Source organism: Stegastes partitus, unplaced genomic scaffold (genome assembly GCF_000690725.1).
Source record: "Stegastes partitus isolate 25-593 unplaced genomic scaffold, Stegastes_partitus-1.0.2 Scaffold384, whole genome shotgun sequence".
Lineage (NCBI taxonomy): Eukaryota > Metazoa > Chordata > Actinopteri > Pomacentridae > Stegastes > Stegastes partitus.
The window spans coordinates 208,961-228,200 of record NW_007578115.1 but is presented as its reverse complement, the minus strand read 5'-3'; the positions used below and the strand labels follow the sequence as shown (position 1 = coordinate 228,200).

General features: G+C 42.3%; 1 protein-coding gene across 1 annotated transcript in view; it reads right to left on the bottom strand.

Annotated features, from left to right (window-relative positions):
* rspo2 (R-spondin 2) overlaps positions 1-19,240 on the bottom strand; it is a 65,056-nt gene that overhangs the window by 44,650 nt on the left and 1,166 nt on the right. The gene's annotated exons all lie outside the window — the stretch shown is intronic.

Below are 19,240 nucleotides of genomic sequence, written 5' to 3'. Positions count from 1 at the left end.
AGATTACACATGTGGTGACAGAATGGTTGGTTTACGGAAAGGAATGACTGATTTTCATGACTTCTGACTTACCTAAAATGTCACTTTTTTTCCTCTTAAATCCAAAATCCCTCAGAGTGAGCTGTCCTTGTCGCTTGGCCATGGTGCTAAAATCGTAACACCCAGTGACGTGAGGTTCATGGCTGGTGAGGCCCTGACTTCATCAGAATCTGATTTACAAATATATGCACTCTACAGAGCAACATATTTGTCATTTGATTGGCAGCAGTTTATGGGTTATGTTTCATATCTGCATTCTTTACACATACAGGCTGTAGCCCACAAAACGCATATTTCTTCTCTTTTTTTAAGTTATTGTGGTCTTACCTTTACCTTTAAATGAAGTCCATGCTTCGCTCCTTCTGGACAGAAATATCCGCTACCTTTTGTAAAAGTCTCCTTATCTTCCTTCGCTGCCCTTGACTTGCTAACTGTCATATCTGGTCTAGCTTGCTGTCACTCTGCAGCCGCGGAGTCACAGGAAGCATGTCTGGGATCAGAGCGCCCCCTGCCACGAGGCAAGAGAACTGCCTGCCTCACCTCAAACCTCTTCTCAGCCGGTTATGACACGTTACACATATACAGTTTTAACAAAAAATACTGTACATGATTATATAAGTCAGCTGAACTATGGAACATCAGTTCATATATGAAATGTGCTTGAGCCATGTTATTGGCGACATCCAGACAGCAGCACGCTGTCACTGCAGGCAGCCAGCGGATGTAGCCAGGGATTGCGCAATCCAAGTGAGGCTCAGCTCGCTGCTGCCTCACCGGCTTCTCTTCCAAGCATTTGAATGGGAAATTGCGAAAATTCAGCGATTTTGAATTTTAAAATAATCAGGCTCTGCCTCACCTGCCTCCCCTGACCGCACGTCACTGGTAAAGCTCAGTGTCACATTCGCGCGTGCCTGCTCTCCCACAGTGTCTTACTCAAAAGGGATTATTAACAGAGCGGATGCGCGCGCAACTTGACGGCCGAAAGAACGGTTCCGTTTGAACGCAAATGCCCCTAAATATTGGAATAGTGGTTATATTTCCATTGTCCGAAATTCAGAATAGTAGTAATATTTCCACATTGATTGGTAAAAAATGCCTGGGGATGGAAAGGGGGGGATGAACGTTTGAGAGGAGGGATGATTTTTAACATTTTTATTTCAGGGGGGATGCCATCCCCCCTCATCCCCCCTCAACTCCAGCACTGGGTATAATCACATGTAGGAGTTTTTGTGGTCTGCCATGTGTGAACAAAGGTTTTCAATGGAGTGGTTACATGCCTCTTTCTCACCTCTCAGCTGCTTGCTTCAATCACAGAGTTTTACGCTGAGCAGCTTCAGTGAGCAAAGAAGATTTTGATTTTTTTTAAATGAAAGAATTGTATTTTTTCTACTACTGTACAAAGGATTTATCCTCACAGAATACCTAAAATGTGTGCAATCTGTCAATCCGGGTTAAATTTCAGACATAAATTGCAAATTATCCACATTAGTAGTTGGTGATATTAAGCACAGAGGTGCACAGCAGGGACTTGTTGGCTAGTTGTTGTTGATTAGACCGTAGCTTGGCCTGTCAAGTGTCATTTTAACCCAACACTTTGTAGACAATGATAGCATGGGATAGCAAAGAGCGTGCCCTGATTAACTGCTGAGGTGATCTGGAAACACAGCAGACTTGTGTCGACATCATAACGCGGCAGTGAATTCCAAACGTAGTAAATTGAAGACAGGAGTTTTTATTAAAATACAACTGTTTCTATTCTCACAGTTCTCCTCCATTTCTCCAAGGGCCCCTGGTATGTAAATCTAATAACACAGACTGCGAATGCAACTATCCAGCAGGCACACTGTCCATTGTTTTAAAAAAGGCGCTTACAGTACAGTGTATGAGAAAGTGTGGTATCACCGAGGAATGCGACAGAAAAAGTCATTCACGATCTGTATCGTCCATGAAAATGGTGAAGAGGCAGCGCTGGAAAATCTCAAGTTTTGAAGCAGCAGCTGGTCAAGAAAATTTGTGCTCTCATGTGGAAAGCATCACATTCACCAACAGAATTATACGCTTTTCCTCGTGGCACTGAGACAATTATTGTTTATTGTCCACCTCACTTGTTTCCCTTAAGTGTTGGTGTAAGCTTACTGCTGCTCCACTTAAGAGGGAAAAGAGAAAGCTTGGGAGAGAGAAAGGGCAGATGCGGGACAGAACAGCACTGCAACTACCAGGCGGACAGAAAAAAACAGCCGCTTTCTGGATCTCTTCAAACCACCTAACTGTCCAGGTTTACGCTCCGTCGCTGTAACAGCGTCGGTCCTCACACCCAGAGTTCACCGGCCATTGTAACGTCTCAACATTGTTCAAGCTCGTTAAAAGCTGCTACATGGAAAATGACATCAAACTGCCCGCTTTTCAGGCCCGTGACTTTATTTGTCATGGATCTGGAAGTCGCACTTAGCTCAAAATTTGCAGAGAAAAAACAGAAAGGGTAAGAGAGATGGGGGTACATCAGGCCTGTGCGCTGAAGGCACATTTCTGTTCCAATTTAGCAGAAAATATGTTAGACTTGCCTCCGACTCCTTTCCAGCTGGAAATAGTCAGGTTTAAGGATCTAGTTTTTTTCCCCCCCAGTTTACTTTAACAGATCATACTATAAGCACATGTTTATAATTTAGGACAGTCCTGCTGCTTATAATGATTTTGCAGCATGAGACTGAGCAAACACATTTGCTGTCAGACATATTAGCTCAGCCAAAGTGTTCCTGTGACACAGATCCACCGGGCGAGGCGGGCAGCGCGGGGATTTGAACCCTCACTTGAAAGGGTGGTGGTTACTGCAGTGGTGGATGGGTAAAACAGGCAGCTATGGTTCAAACAGGCAACTGGAAAATGGCAGCACTAAAGCAGGCCTTTTTAGTGCCCAATAAAACACAAAGTCGAGCTGATTTAATTTGGTGTGACTCAACAGGTTGAGCCACAGTCCCCATGCAGGTGAGAAAACTAGACCTGACTCACTGGACGACTACAGAACGCTCATACATAGCAAATGTCATGAAAGGAATTGTTTGACATTTGAGGAAATACACTCGCTTGTTTTTTTATTGAGAGCGAAATGAGAAGGTTGAGATCACTCTCACATCTGTAGGGTAAATATGTACAGGTGCACCAACATCCTCGGTTGCCTGGCAACTGCTTCCAGGCAAGACATAAGCTTCTAACCTCCAATAAAAAGCCAAATTATCCATTTGTATATTTTTAATGGATTAAATATGATTAAATGAGGTATAACATGTTAAATGGGGAACTTCAAAGGTGGAATTAAACCCGCTGTTTCCAGCTGGTACTTGTTACATATTCGCCGTGCAGACCTGAGAATGATATGAATCTTCTCCAATCATAAAAGTAAATCTAAAAACGTCCAACTATTCCTTCAAAGTCAGACCACAGCTACAAGTGACATTTATGAAGTCATTCTTGCTGCAAAACTACTCTTCTGGTAAAATGCTAAGCTACTGTAACAGCACAGGTGGACAAAAGTCATAAAATCCAAATAATCAACTATTTTAACACAAGGTTTACTGACATTAGTTAATGCCGAATCAAAGCTCTAATAGACCAAGTCTGGTTGTAGCTGCATATGTGCATTTTATCGCTGATGATTTTAACTTTTCCTAATGTGCCATCTCTACTCCCAAAATCACACTTGTGTCATTTTTTTAACAATCAAAAAGAAAAAAAAGAATCCATTCTAACAGCTTAACTAAAGAATATGAGCTATACAGAAAACGTAACCTGTAGCTCGATAGTCTCGTCTCTCACTGCAGCTGGTCAAATAGAGACATCGACAGTGTTTCGGAGAGAATCTGGAATCACTCTCTGCACCTTTCACCCATCTGTCCGGCTGAACTCGAAATGCCTCTCACCCCTGCACTCTTTCCAAGTCTATATGACGACCCCAAGTTCATTCACTTCCTTATTAATATCTTTATGATGGATTATGATTTAAGTCCCGTGTTCTGGGTCAAACCACACATCTGGATTCCCTGATGCGAAAAAGACCTCGTAATTCCCATTTGGAAATTCTAAATAAAAAGTGACCTAGCTAACCTGAACTCACAGTGTGTGCTGCAGCGTTTTAACGCTTTCTGCCACACTGACGGACACTTAAACCTTTGACCCAGAACAGCCACGTGACTGCCATGGAAAGCTCCATGGTCATATAAGATGGGGGGAAAAAAATGACCTTGATGTGGTGGTCAAGTCAAAACGTTGCCTCTTCATTGTGGGTTGCGGTCTCATAAAATCTTTTTACAGTTCAGCCGAGCCTCGAAAACAGCAGAATATCTGTCCGCAGTCAGTGTCAACATTATTTAAACAATGCAGTGAAACAATGCAAATCAGGTTTAACTTTTGTTCCAGCGAGGAAAAAAAGAGTTTCGACACTTTAAAAATAGCTGTCAGGGATGCTACATTTACGAGTCTGTTTTATTTTTGGTGGTGTATTTGATATATTTACGGCACGGCTTTAAAGTGGTTTCCACAAAAAGAAGCGTAATTTGCAGCACTTCGTCACAAAAATAATGCGCGGAACATCCCGAAGAGAAGGGGATTTTCTCTTGTGCGAGACGGCACAAGTCTGCCTCTGCACCGCCGACAAGACTGAACCAAAATATGATCTTATTCCTCATTGTTTAAAAAACAAAAATCAAAGTGGCAGTTCCTGCGGAGCGGCACAGGTCACCGCTCAGCATCTGCCTTTCATTGTCCTGATGGCGGCGTACACCACGGTCGGTCCGCACAGGTGCAAAAGGACTTTATGACACTGAAGCGTGGAAGCACTATGGCAGTTTATCGATGACTCAACAGGATGGACTTTATCGCTCTCTGGACAAGCGCTAGGAGATGAGCATGTGGTTTGTGTTTCTTGCCAGCTCTTCTTCATCTTCTTGTCTATCTTTATTCAGTCTTTTAGGAGAAAAGGTTGATGTTATTGTGCAACGCTCCAGTAATTTTGACTGTTTCACGGCAACTCAAGACACATTGAAAGTGTTACTCCGCAATGGCATGATCTAAGATATGTATGCGTGAGCACTATGGCAACCAACGAACTTGGACTTTGCAGATTTTGTTAGCATAAAAAAATAGCCTAAAGAAGGGAGATGATGGAATGTGGACATTTGTAGGATTTCTGAAAATTGGACTGGATAAATGATGGCCCCCTTTTATAAATTTGTGCCAAAAATACATTGGCCTTTAACTGTAAAACTATATGGAGTATAATAAATCGTTTTATAGCTTTTTATTCGTGAGAGTCTCGAGGTGATGCACAGCACATTTGAAAAGGATTAGTTCGACTGTCCAGGAGGTGTCTGCAAAATACAGTCGGTTTTAGAATAAATTGAAATCATTGGAGATATCCGGGAATGAACAAAACATGCAAGTGATGTAGCTTTTGCTCGAAAACATAGAGAAGAAGATGATGAGGTGCAGGTTGAACTTATCTGGAAAGTAAGAGAGACAAAACGCAGGCAAAGCATCAAAATGTCAACACTAAAACGGGAACATTATAACAGGAAAGTCAGTAAATTAGAAAAAGATTTCGACAGTAACCAAAAAAAAAAAAACTACAGATGCTGTCTGAGGCGCAAAGTAAGAAATGAGCTCCAAATGATAGAGAACCATTTGGAATTTTAATATTTCAATATTTACACTCCCTCAAATTCACTCAAGCTGTGGGAGAAATGTGTTTTCCCCTCAGAATAGAAGGACGAAATGGCTAAGAGGAAAAAGGTGGGTGGAGGAAAAAAGGTGGAGTGGCTCCGATTAGCCCACATGTTGGTAATTTATCACACATAAACCTCACACCTAATTTTCACACCTGTAGCTCAACGAGCAGGGAGTCTAGTAATTCACTCACTCACTCACTCACACACACACAGACATGCTGCTGAGTGCGACTTGGCTGCAGGTTTTTTCCTCGGGGAGGGAACTGAGGACATCACAGGCGAGGATCAGTGGAGGCGGCGGGCATGCTTGGCATATTTGCACCCCATGTAGCAATGCTCTGTGTCTCCCTCCGTAACTGGTGTTCACCTCCCCCCCCCTCTCCATTTGTCATCACCTTGACTAAACCCGTCTTCACGTCCAGCTCACACATGTGAAAAACAAAAGATTTTTCATACTTTCCAGAAAGCGCAACATATCTGGAAGTCCAGATGGGAGATATGCATCTTTTGCTGAGGTGTCACGGAAAACGGACCGTAAATTTCAACAAAGAAAAGAAACTATGTCGTGTTACTTTTTATTGCTGATTAACAACGGTGGGGAAATGAAGTAAATCTTTCACTTGGAGGTGGAACCTGTGATTTTGGAGGAAGATAACTGATATTTAGTTTGTTTGCACATTTAGATAGTTAGCATATGCCAGATCTACCATCGTTCTCACTGCCCCCCATCCTGTGCACAAGATGGACACGCTGGAATCGTGTTGTGTGGATCCGTCCAAGCCACTTTCTTTGTTTCCCATTTTTAGACCCGTAGCTGAGTGCGAACACCGGCTTCTTTTTAGCACGCACACACAAAGTTAACATGGAAAAGGAATGCAAGAAGATATTTGCTGAACTGGATCAGAATCTCTCACTTTACCTTTTAGTTACAAAGAAAAAGCTGAATGGATCATTGATTGGTAAAAGTGAAAAATCTCAGGTAAAATGTTTTCGAGTATCAAATCTCAAATTTTTAATTCGACAAATTTTTTTTTAACTCATAATCCACTTACTTGCTTTTTTTGTGACAAAACTAGCAACTGTAATCGCTGATGAAGACTTTTTGTGTTTAATTTTTCGCTGAGTAAGCTGTCCTGTGACAATAAATATTACTTAATTAATGCTAGTGTTTCGCTTAGATTTTAATTAGGAGCCCAATACTGGTGACCAATAAAGTTTTGGATTTGAGACATTACTAAAGTACAAAAATAGTACAATTTTTTTTGGGGGGGGGGCCAAAGTAGAAGTACTTAAAATGCAGAAGAATAGTAATAAATGTTTGGGGTTTTTTTTATTATTCAAGTCTTATTACAAGTCTTAAGTCTTAAAACTGGTTCTTCACTGTGTAAGTTGCATTTTAATGCTTTAGTTGGTCATTATTTTCTGTATTCATTATTCCTTTAATATATTGTTATGCATCAAATTAGTCTCATTGTTGTATTTTGTTATTCTGTGCATTACTTCCAACTGTTAAATGAGTGTTTGAATGAATGGAATAAAAATATATAATATTTTACTTTGAAATGAACTGGACTGGACATTTAGAGGAGCAGGAAAAAGTCATACTTAAAAAATAAAAAAGACAAATAATTGGTCTTTAAATACACCTTCCAGGTTCCATTCAACCCCTGACTGTCAGTTACCTAAAGCTTTGACGTTTGCTGTTTGCAGTGCACAGTGTCTCATGATTTCTTCGGGGCCTCAAAATTTCAAGAGAGGTGCTGGTTTGCCTGGAATAAACAAAAGTGTCAGGTAGCTAGCAGGAGTTAAAGAGTGCTACCTAAAAGCAAGCTTTCATTGTACAGGACAGGTATGACAAGAAGCATTTTGCATCCTAAATTAAGACAAAACCAAAAAAAAGGAAAAGCAAAACAGGAACTTAATACCATTTATTTTATCTTTAAAAAAAAAAAAAGAAGAAGAAGTCACTGCGTCTGACTCATTCCCATCCCAATGTGAACGTCTGCTGCAAAGTTCTACCTCATTAACCCTTTAACAAGATACAACCTCACACCCCCTCCTCACCCGCTGAGGCCAACGGGGAGATCTGAGGTGATCGCCAGGGTCAAAAGTGGAGCACACCACGGGGGACAGATGGCAAAGACCTGGTCTCACTTTCAGTCGTGGTGCCTGACGCAGGAAAAAGAAAAAATTCCTCAACATCAAAGCCTTATTTTTCTCCCAAAAAACTGGGCTGGATCCAATATCGACATTAGGTCTTTCACGGGAAAATACCACAACCTTGCTTGTTGTCTCGCCTAACTGAAGTCTGGTTCCTACTGAACAGCCGTGATATTATTTGATCATTTTGGCGCTTCAAGGGTTGAATTCTGGAACAATACTGATATTTTTTAATGAGGGTGCCACCAGCCAAAATGCTGCTATGTTGTCTTTAAATCATAAACACAGTCGCAGACACACACACAAAAAGACTATAAAGAGGAGTTCATCTGAGGTATTTCGCCAGCCTGTGATATACAGTTTGTTTAGACATGTCCACAGGCCTTCTACTGTAGCAGGTGTCTGGGTCACATCTGGCCTGGTGTCCTCACTCCACCACCGAACTGAATGACTGGCAATGCCTGCGATTGTTAACAGGAACCGGCTTACATTGGCCACACTCAACCCTGAGGAGGACATATTTCTTTTCTACGGTGCCCTCAGAGAGAAACTTAGAATAAATGCTTTCATAAAGTATGAAGGATGAGTGTGTTCCGCAGGCTAAAATGAGGAGCAACATGAACAATGACTGTAGCGCAAAGTTAATTTCCTCTCAGCAGAAGTACTGCATGTGCACCTCAGCATGGAAATATAATCTGTAGTCCCCAAAAAACTCCCCCCAAGAAAACCCCTGGGTGGCATGAGGTTGTCAAGCATATTATTACATGTAGGCAACACAGTCAGATGCAAGGAGCTGTACCTACACGCCACAGTGTTTACCGCTACAAACAAGCAGCAAATCGGGTTGTCATGTGTGAATGTTCCAAGGTGCTGGATGTGCCAATAACTCAACAGCAGGAGTTGTCTCCTCTTGTCTAAACATTCCAAAATAAGGGTCATACTCTCCAAAATTAACACCGAAACTCTGATGTAAAGTAAGCTCTTTTTAGGAATATGCTGCTCCAGTTGCTCATATGCATATGCATGTGGCACTCGTTCCTGATGCTAACCAGCCCCGTGCTGTCCATTTCACTTCATTGGTGTTCATTACCGCGCCAAGGCAGTACCATCTCTAAAGCCATTAGCTAGTAAACATATAAACTACATGTGACCCCTGTCTACAGATACCTATTAGTTATGACTCCTGCTGGTGACAGCTGTTTACACAGCTAAGGCCGCTGCTCCTGAGACCTGGCCCCAGTCCAAATAAAATAATATCCAGTTAAGGAGAAGTCAGCCAAGATGTAACACAAGTGCATAACTAGAGGGGAGAAAAAGAGCGAAGGAATCTGAAAAATGTTAATGGACTTCTTTTTTGTTTTAAACCTTTATACTTTTCTGTCTAGTATTTGTCTCTACCGCAGTCTTTGTTTCATTGTCTGGATCCTAAAACAAGACCAGTGAGAAATTCTGATGGAGAAAGAAAAGTCACCACAATTGATGTGTTCTTTGACGAAGCGCAACAGAAAAATGTGCTGTGTTAAAATCGCAACACATCTTACAAATTTCTCCCACAATTAGGCTTTCACTCTGTCTTTTCACAGCATGTGTCGTGTGTGTTCGTATCCCCGGCCTGCGTCGCATTCAGCCAGCGCAAAGCAAACAACATAAACATGCTATACTCAGTGCAGACAACAACAAACCACAGTACAGCAGGACATGCACAGAATTACAGTGAACAGGACTGGGCCCGTCCTCGTGGAGAATGTTCTTGGTTTAAAAGAATAAATCTCATTCAGTGACAGGTGAACAGAAAACATCATCCAATGAGCTATTTCCACTGGTGACAAGTCAAATCAGTGAACTTTAACCCTATTCAGGACATTTGGGGTCTTTTGGACCCAGGGCCATTTGGTTTAGGTGACAGGTATTGTTTTTTTTTTTTTTTTTTGAAGTTTTTTTTTAATATATAAAAAGAAGGATTTGTCATGCATTTGTAACCAAAAATAAATCAACTTATAGGAAAATGTATTTAATATAGTATAAAAGTCTATAATGAATACCAACAAATATTTTGCACATGTATTCTTTCTTGGGGTCCAGTGGACCCCGAAAGACCTTCTATGTATGATAACATGAAAGTTCTGAATAGGGTTAACCTGGATTTAGAGTATAATCATGGCATCCAGTAACATCTGACTATGATCATATATTTTCAGTGTGGTGGTAGTCAAAAATACGATGCTCCAAAATCTGACATATTATATTGTTCCGTTGGGTTCTGGTGAGTGACAGCCCTTAACCACATAATTTTCACATTTATAAATCTATTTTATGAGCACAGTACCCCTCATGGAAGCATCTACATTTGTTACATTTTGTTTTTAGGCCCTTCCTTTAATTTTTAATTGTATTTCACTTGTGCAACCGAACTGCAACAACCATGCAAACTAACTTTAAGCTGTAACTGACAAGATGTTGGATCCATCCAAAAGCATCTGCAAGGATGCGATTCAGTTTGGGTGGTCCAGTCTCTGTGCTCGTTTCTTTGGATTGATTTGAAGACTCTCATTCCAGAAATGCTCATATCAAGGCTGTTCTAAGAAATATTTTTAGATCCCCAATGGATCATTTAACAATGTGTAATGTGAAAAGGTGTTGCTTTTAATGTCATATTCAATGAGAATCCTCTGAATTTGCAGTTCACCTCAGATATACTGGGCTTTTTTAGCATCTCTAAGGCTCATTGTTTTTGAGCCTTCACTGTTTTGGTTCAGTCTTAGCATCTATTAGCATTAGCAGCTAAAGTGCCACATATGTACCTCAGCAGTTGCTGGACACTAAACCACAGCTAAAGGGAGAGTAAATATTAGACTTAAAATTACAACCCTTAAATGATTGTTTATGCTACTTTGTATCTATTGTTTGTTTAAATTATCAAATATTTGCTAGTAAGTTCCTTATATCAGCTGATAACACCTTAAAAATGTCATTACAGCTTGTTGTGCTGCCCCCAAGTGGCAAAAAAGACCAAACCATTATGATAAAATAAACATGTATGACATAAAGCTTTGCTACCTGGGAGGTTCTGGGAGAGTTTGAGGCTTTTTCTGTCCAGTAGCCATCTCATTGTGGCTAGTAAGGTAAAGCTATTAAGGAAGTCACATCAGCAACAGTACAGCAAAGAGAAAGAGCAGAAGCACAAAACATCCCACTGTGTTCCACAATACATGTTCATAAAATAGAGAACATCTGCCATTTCTTGCCAAGCTCAAGGACAGAGCTAATATCCTTAAAGCTTCAAAACTTGGATGCTAGCTAGTTAGCTAGGAGCTGTTTAAAGACAGGCAGAGGTGCTCTTGTTATCTCAGAGGTGATCACACAGCTCATCAAAGTGAATTGCAAGTATTGGGGTGTGAGAGCGAATAACTCTGACAAGGGAAGAAATACACTCTGCTGCCTTAAGGCAAAATGTTGTGTACTGTAGCTTCTATTGCAAAATCAATCTACAATCTTATTGCTTTGGTCTGATAATAGACAGATGCATGTCTCATTCAATCGCTCAGTGCATCCTCCCTTCCCAGCACTTTCCTCCTCTACGCTCCTTCTATTCTGACCACATAAATCTACAGGGGATGACCCTCTAAGACCTCTTTAAATCTGACATGCACGCTATGTTGCCCTCACTGTATTTCCCCCCCTCTCGCTCTCTGGCTTCCCCTCCCTCCACAGAGGGAGTCAGAGAGACAATGAGCTAAGCATCAAGGCCCAGTAATGACTCCCAGCCTTGTTCCTGATTAAAAACACACCGGGTGCTTCTGCACTCCGCAGGCAGCCATGAGGCCTTTCCCTCCTCACACCACAAGGCCTGGGAGCTATAGGAGATAGAAGCACAGGCCAGTGTCAACACAGCTCCATGGCCAAGGAAACGAAACCAAAAAAATAATTTAAAAAATCAGTCGAAGTCTTACACGTAGCAATCGAAGCTCTTCTTCCAGCCAGTTTGAGCCTAATTCCACAGGCAAGTCTTCATTTAGTCTAAGGGTGCCCAATTACCAACGTTAACCCCAACCTCAGCCAAAACCATAACAAAGCCATGACAGAGGTTGCCTGCAGTCTTTGGCAAAGATACATCAAGGGGGAAGCAAAAATATCCCGTCACATGTTTGCATGTATTTTAAAGTCCCTCTCTGGTTGTTGACTTCAGCCCTTTAAAAAAATGCATCAAAGTTACACATGTAGATGTTTCTTTCCATGAAATAATGCCTTCCTACATAGTCCCACATAGTCCCTGCTCCTCACTCCAACCAGTCGTCCGCACTCACAGCAGCTCGAGCACGCCAGCTCACCTACAGCTCTGCTCAGACACTGTAAAACTACTCTGTGCTGCTCAGTGGCAAGTATTGGAGTAATTCGACCACACAAGTTCGAGCTGGAACTCAATTCTAAAGAATAATGATATGGAAAGTCCTGTCCCACATGTAGAAAGGATTGTCTCCTTGGGTTTGATATGTAGGAAACCACGGAAGTCTCAATCCAGTTGTTTGAGACTGTCATTGGTACAACTGCGGTTGAATACTTATTTGATTCAGGATGTGTATTTTAGCATATTAGAAAAAACACCACATGGACATGTTACCAAGGTATGAAACTTTAAAGGGTCTTCAAAATAAGTTTGTCTTTCAAGGATTATGACCATGTTGACAAACCACTTGCAGCAGCGTGGTGAGAAACACATATTTTAAATGCACTTCAAAAGTCCATCTCATTGTCAGTAGGCAACAGTCGGGACTACAACACCTTTACCTTTACCTCTCCATGTCCATGCCTGGGCCACCAAATTACAGGCGAGCTCCGTAGAGAGACACTTTATTGCATCTGACCAGCTCACTTCCTCTCCATACCGAAGACATTGCATGCTGAGCTTTATTTTGATGTGGCGTGTAAGCATAATTAGAGGTCCCATAAAAGCATGGCGAGGGGGAAAAAAGGAGTCTTGTCCATCTGTCGAGTGTTAGGAGGTGGGCACGGGGGTAACGATCAGAGCCCCATGCCTCCCTCTTGTTAGAGCCATTCCAATAGGCATGGATGCAAACAGCCCTTAGCGCCAAACCAGAGTCGATGGATGTGTGTGTGTGTGTGTGTGTGTGTGTTTGTGTGTCTTGTGTGTCTGTGTGTTTGTATCTGCACACGTTGGTGTATTTTCTCAAGGGGGCCTCCTTGAGTTTCAGGTTTCCAGGCTTTTCAGATCGATGCAAAGTAGGTACTAGTCAACACCGAGGAACACACTGACATGGCAAACAGGAGCAGATACAGAGTGTGGCCTTTTCTAGAAACACTAGACATTAAGCATCCGTCCAGGGGTTCATGGGTCGCTACATCCGTGCAGCTCCTCTACACATTTAGGGCAGGTGGGAAATCAAATTGTCAACCCGTCAACATGATCCACCTACCAAGCTGCATGCTTCAAAAAATCGTTGTACATTTGATTTTTTTTCTTTTTTCAAGATTACATTTAAAAATAAAAATGTACCAAGTTTTCAAAAGATAGTTTTGTTAAATACACGTATTTGCTCAATGATGCTCTTATGTGTTAAATATTAAACTATGGCCAGAAGCAAGTGAAAGTTAGCTTAGGACATTTATATGACTGTTACGTCCACACATAATTATAAAGCCACTGCCAGCAGTCTGTTAGCTTAGCAAAAAAAAACACAAAAACAACCCTGGCATCATACAAACACCAACCTGTCGTTTTTATACTTTTTGTATGGCATATTTGCAAATATTACATATGAGATATAACATATGACATGCATTGTGCTGGTTTGTAAGCTTCATGCAGGGCAGTGCTCCTTTACAGGCTACCCAACAAAGGCCTCAAAAATGACCAAACAATCTGACCCTTGTCCTCACCTGACTCAAATCCTATCTTTCAAACAAGGCGTTTACAGTGAGGGAGGACAATACACCTTGAGCAGAAACTGGAAAACTGCAGTTACTGCTTCAGCGAAAGTTAATCGAGAGCAGATCAAGAAACTGACAGACTGATAAATGGAGGCAGTTGTTGACAAGAAGGGTAGTGATGTTGGTCACTGAGTATTTTTTAAGGGCCAGAAATGTTGTGTTGTTTTTACACTCACTCAAAAAAGACTGAGATTAAACACATGTGTTGGGAAATTATTTCTTGTTTTTTTTGTAATTTGCAGAAAGGAATTTATCAAAATAACCGAGCAGGCCTGCCTTGTTGCACGATCTAAATTGTCCGCAAAACTTGCCACCTTCAGTGTGCAGGGCGCTAAGTTGGAGGTTGTTGTTCTTGGTTCCTGTACAAAAGGGGATTTTGAAAACGGTAGCACGCAAGTAATGGAAGGGGAGCAATAAACAGCATGAAACGTGTGGTGGAAATGGCAGAATTATCCCCACAGTCTACATCCGGTGAGTCAGACTAGCTGCCTAATAATTCTGCACTATTATACCCCTGAGAAAGACAAAACTCTGGTTTCCTTTGTTAAATATTCAGGTCTGAGATTCAATAACATTTTTGGATTGACTGAGAGAATTGTGTTTGTTTAACAATGAAATTAATCCTAAAGAAAACAATTTGCCTATTAATTGTGCACAGAGTGTATTGTGTTCACGTCATTACCTCTAAACAGCTCTTCATTGAATTCTTTTAGAGGTGTGTATTAGTAATGTAAGAGGTAAGCAGTCTGGAAGCGCATTTCAATGTGAGCCTGAGGGGCTCCGTCTCCGGCTCTGGGCAGCTCTCCTACCTGTGAAGCCCTTGAATGAGTCATTTTTTCAAAAAATGTTCCTTTTGTGTTGTTGTTTTATGTGTGGCACTTAGAAATGATTCCCAACATTAGAATCTTTACGGCCCAATAAACTTGAGAGAATCGGACCAAATTGGCTGGTCATATTTAGTAGCTTTATAAGGAAACGTATTAAGGTGTAATTGCTGCGGGGGAGTGTGCAACGGAGGGAATGGGCATAGGTGAGGGGTTGCAAAATCGCCCTCACACTCTGGAGGGACACTGCCGTTTTTGTGTGCCGCTCAGGAGTTTCCAATCAGCATGAGGAAATATGGAGCGTATTATAAGATTTTATATAATAAGTTCATTTTATTTCACATTTCCGAAAAATGAACTTTTACAGTGTGGTAAAGTGTAGCCTGAAATAAAAACATCTGTTTGGCATTTAACTTTGCCAGCATATGGGATCCTCTGATGACAATGATTGAGGGTGGAAGAGAAGATCCCCTCGTGTATTCCCCCACCCAGCCAGAGAGACAGAGAGAAGAACAAGGACCATATCTGCGCACAATGAATGTTTTCTCCCTCCACTATGATAGATGTGCAAAAGTGTTACAAAACAAGCTATCGCGCTTATGCGAAATGGTTATTTTGCAACACCCAAGAAGTTGATCGATGAGTACGACTACCTCTCCCACATCTCCGTGTCACTCCTCCTGCATACAAAGTGAGGTAAAAAAAAATTGCCCCACCAGTTGCATTCATTGATATTATTTGAATTTTTCGGAGTAGGATTGTTTTTTGGGGGGTTTTTTCAGAAGGAAAACAATGGAAAGTGAAACATATCATCCCACTTTGTCACGTGGTGCCCCGAAAGAATCTCTCTCTGTGTCTTTCTTTCCAGGAGAAAAGTTCATGCCACTGCATGTTTTTTCCTCTTGCTGGGGTTTTTTCGGCAGTGTAGCATGGCGCGACGCACTGAGGAGCCTTTCACCGGCTTCACCTGATACCGCTGTGACTCGGAGCAGGAGCTGCACTACAGGCCAGGATCGACATGCAGGTCAAACAAGGAGCTAGTCTTTCGACAGAGTTCGGAGGCTGGGTCAGACTAATGTGATTTATCAATACAGCGCATAAGTGAATCATTGTCCTTAATGGCCATGATAATCCCCGAGACAGACCACGGATGCAATTGGTTGAGAAGTTAGGGAGGTGGGGTGAAGGTGAAGGGACTGTGTAGGTTGTTGGGATGTCTTGATCATCGGTATCGTGCACCTGCAGGGTGTCCATGTATCTCCCTGTGCTCAGTTTCTCTCTCACACACGCACACACTCGAGTGCACACATTCAGATTTACACTTATCGAAGCTTGGCTGATGGGGCCTGGGAGAGAAAAGACAGAGCTCTTGTTCCTTGACGCCAGAGCTCGGGCTCAGGTCAAGACTCAGCTCGCTGTAATCCCTCTCAGGTGATGCTGTTCACATTCAGCCGTTTCCAGCTGATCTGCTTAAATATGCCTTCCTCATCCCCCTAAAAAGCCCCCTCCTCTCCTCGAGCAGCACAACCTCAGAGGACAGTGAGAGGGAGGGAGGGCTGCTGCTGCTGCTCCAGTCGAGATCGGATCAGATGGCCTTCCTGCATTTCCGTAAGGTGACCAATCTGGTGCTCATTGCAATACAATAAACACACTTTTTGTTAAGCGTGGAATGTGGAGAGAAGAGCTGGGACGCGGGGTTAGCATCACCTGGATCAGAGTGGCATCATGTGAGAAGGTCTAGTTAACAGACGTGCCATCTGCAGGGCTTTTTTTTTTTTTTTCTTTCTTCGCTTTTTCCAAAGGCAAGAGTGGCAAGGCTGGTTTAAAAGCAGCTTCTTGGAGCGTTCTCTCTCATCCCCCTTAGGCACTTAATCAACGTATTATATTGCGCTGAAGTACTGCGTTCCAACATTAACACTTACACCCACAAACCTGGGACTTTGTGCAAGCTTTCAGCACACAGAGGCCTGATTTTCAGGGGTTTCGAAAAAAGAGAGCACTATGAGCATCTTAACTTCATCAAAAGACGCTGCATGTTTAAATGTATTCAGCAAAAAAATAAATAAAAAAATGCATTTGATTTTAAAAGAATTTCTTATTTATGTCTTTGTTTTTGCTATTGTCAAACTAAAACCGCAGAGTCAGTTTACCTGAGTGGATCAAGTTTCTGCAGACATAATTCTTTGCTGAATGAAGGGCATATGTAGCCACAAATTATGACTATTTTCTGTGCCGTTTTGGCTTCGGAATCACAATCACACACACCCTTGTTGCTGACTGTCACCAGCAGTACAAAATGTCATGCATCTCTGACCTCACTCCCTCCACCCTCCCATAGTGCACTGGTTTCTTCTAATCACTTTTGTCCTTTAAAAACATCTGGGAATGCAGTTGAGTAACAGATTACACAGCTGAATATGATCTGAAACATGTTGCAGCCTGCTGGGAATTCAAATTTGGGATTTCAGGGTAGATGTGGAAGGGTTAACAGTATCACATGGCAACTTTTCACCACTCTTGACTGCTATTACCTATTCATTACCTGTTTAAATGGCTTAGGGCCCCACTGTGCATCTCTGTTCCTTCAGGCAGCACTCGCACTCCAGCCTGATTTTATGTAGTCAGCAGGTGGCATCATTAGCCAGAGAATAAAAATGAAAAGTAATACCCTTGTGTCTAGCTATGATATCATAGCAGGGCTCATTGGCATCATTTTCCTGTTTCTAGTGGGCAGGATAGGGGGTAAGGAGGTGTAAATTTAATATGTTTTGTCATCTGTTTTACATTTTAAAAAGTGTATATGTACAATTGCCACAGCCAAATGCGAGCTTGGGTTGTGCCATGCAGTGTGTGAGTGAGACAGGATCAGCCCAGAAACCACACAAAGATCCCAATCTTTCACTGTGCCGGAGTCAGAAACGGGATGGTTGTTTTACACCTCCACATCCCCTAATTATGATGGCATCTCCATCCTTTACACCTCACTCCGTCATGTGGCTACAGTACCTCGCAGACAAAACTTTTTTTTTTTCTTTTTTTTGCCACGCACGTTAAAATGAAAAAGACATTTTGTGAAATTATGCAGGATGTGTTTCGTTACGCATAAAAGCAGTCACGGCTGGGGAGCGGAGTGTGGCCAAATTGAGTTTCAATCGTGTCTGGGTCTCAACACTCCTGAACGGTTTGGATAGCTCCCCGTGCATGCCAGACAGGCTGTATATAAAGCTGTCACAGGAACCTTGAGGGCTAGAAAAATATTCAAGCATTTCTGGGCCTATTGGACAATGATCTCTTACACATGCTTCTTTCAATATAACCGTGATAAATAAAGGAAGGAAGCAAATACCGAAAACTTGGACGGCTGCCACTGCTTGCTAGAATGGCACTCTTGGCCCAAAGTGCTGTGTGTCCCCCCCACCACCACCACCACTACCACCACCCTCACCTCCAACCGCCCAAACACACACACGCATACACTTTCAACATTACTGTAAAGGCAAAAACTAGAACATATTTGCATGGGATTAGTTTGACAAGTGTAACATCCGCTCTGAGAGCCGGTGGTAACAATGTGTAGCTTTATAATGCTCAGCCTAAAGCTGTTCTTGAGGTCAAATGTGTAAGTTAACCCCTTGATCTCACCCCTACTGGTTCACCCACCACCACCACCACCACCCCGCCTCCTCCTTCTCTGGAGCTCAAACACAAACAGACACAAGAGATAAAGAGACAAAAAGACAAATGTGCAGACTGGATTTGGTTGCTTGACCATCATTAGCTGCTTGACCATCCAATATAACCCTGCAGGTTTAAACAGTTTTCTAAAGAAAAAAAAGATTGATGATAATCATAAAATGGCATTCTATCCCCTGCTTGCTATCTAAGATCACACAGAGCACAGAGAAAGAAACACACAGAGGGAGCTGAAAAACGTGTGTGTGCCAGTACCCCGCAGTGATTGCCTGATTATTTGCAGATGGGCAGTGGAGGGCTCGCAGAGTGTGGAGGTTCCCCCTGGCACGCAGCGCATATGATTAAATCTGTGATTGCCTTACAATTTACAAGACCCCCCTCTCTCCCTTGACTCGAAATTAGTTTTTCTACTGTACTACTTCTCGGTGCGGGCCGTTAGCGCAGCACGATCCATGTGCGCAAATCTAACCAAAACCTTCTCTCATGGTCACCCCCGAGGATCTTGGCGATGTGTTATGTCACAGGTCTGAGGAGGGCTCCGCGGGGGCCACTTTCCTAATCCGACTGTCTCCTCATTCATTCAGAGTATAGAGTAGTATTTACAAAGGGGCTGATCCCCTCCTCAACTCCTGCGCCTCCGCTGAGCGATTGTTATGCGGGTTTCCTACCAACTGTTCAAAGTGGTTATGAGATCAATTAAAACCAGCTTAGGGGGCTGGAGTGGAGATGTGCAATTCATAAGTCTGGGGATGGGAATTCCGTAGCTATTCATTAAATAACTCCCCCATCCTTCCTATAAGCCGCCGCTCTCTATAGAGCTACCCGCATCAGCAGCTTTTTTTTTTTCCAGTTTCGCATGTA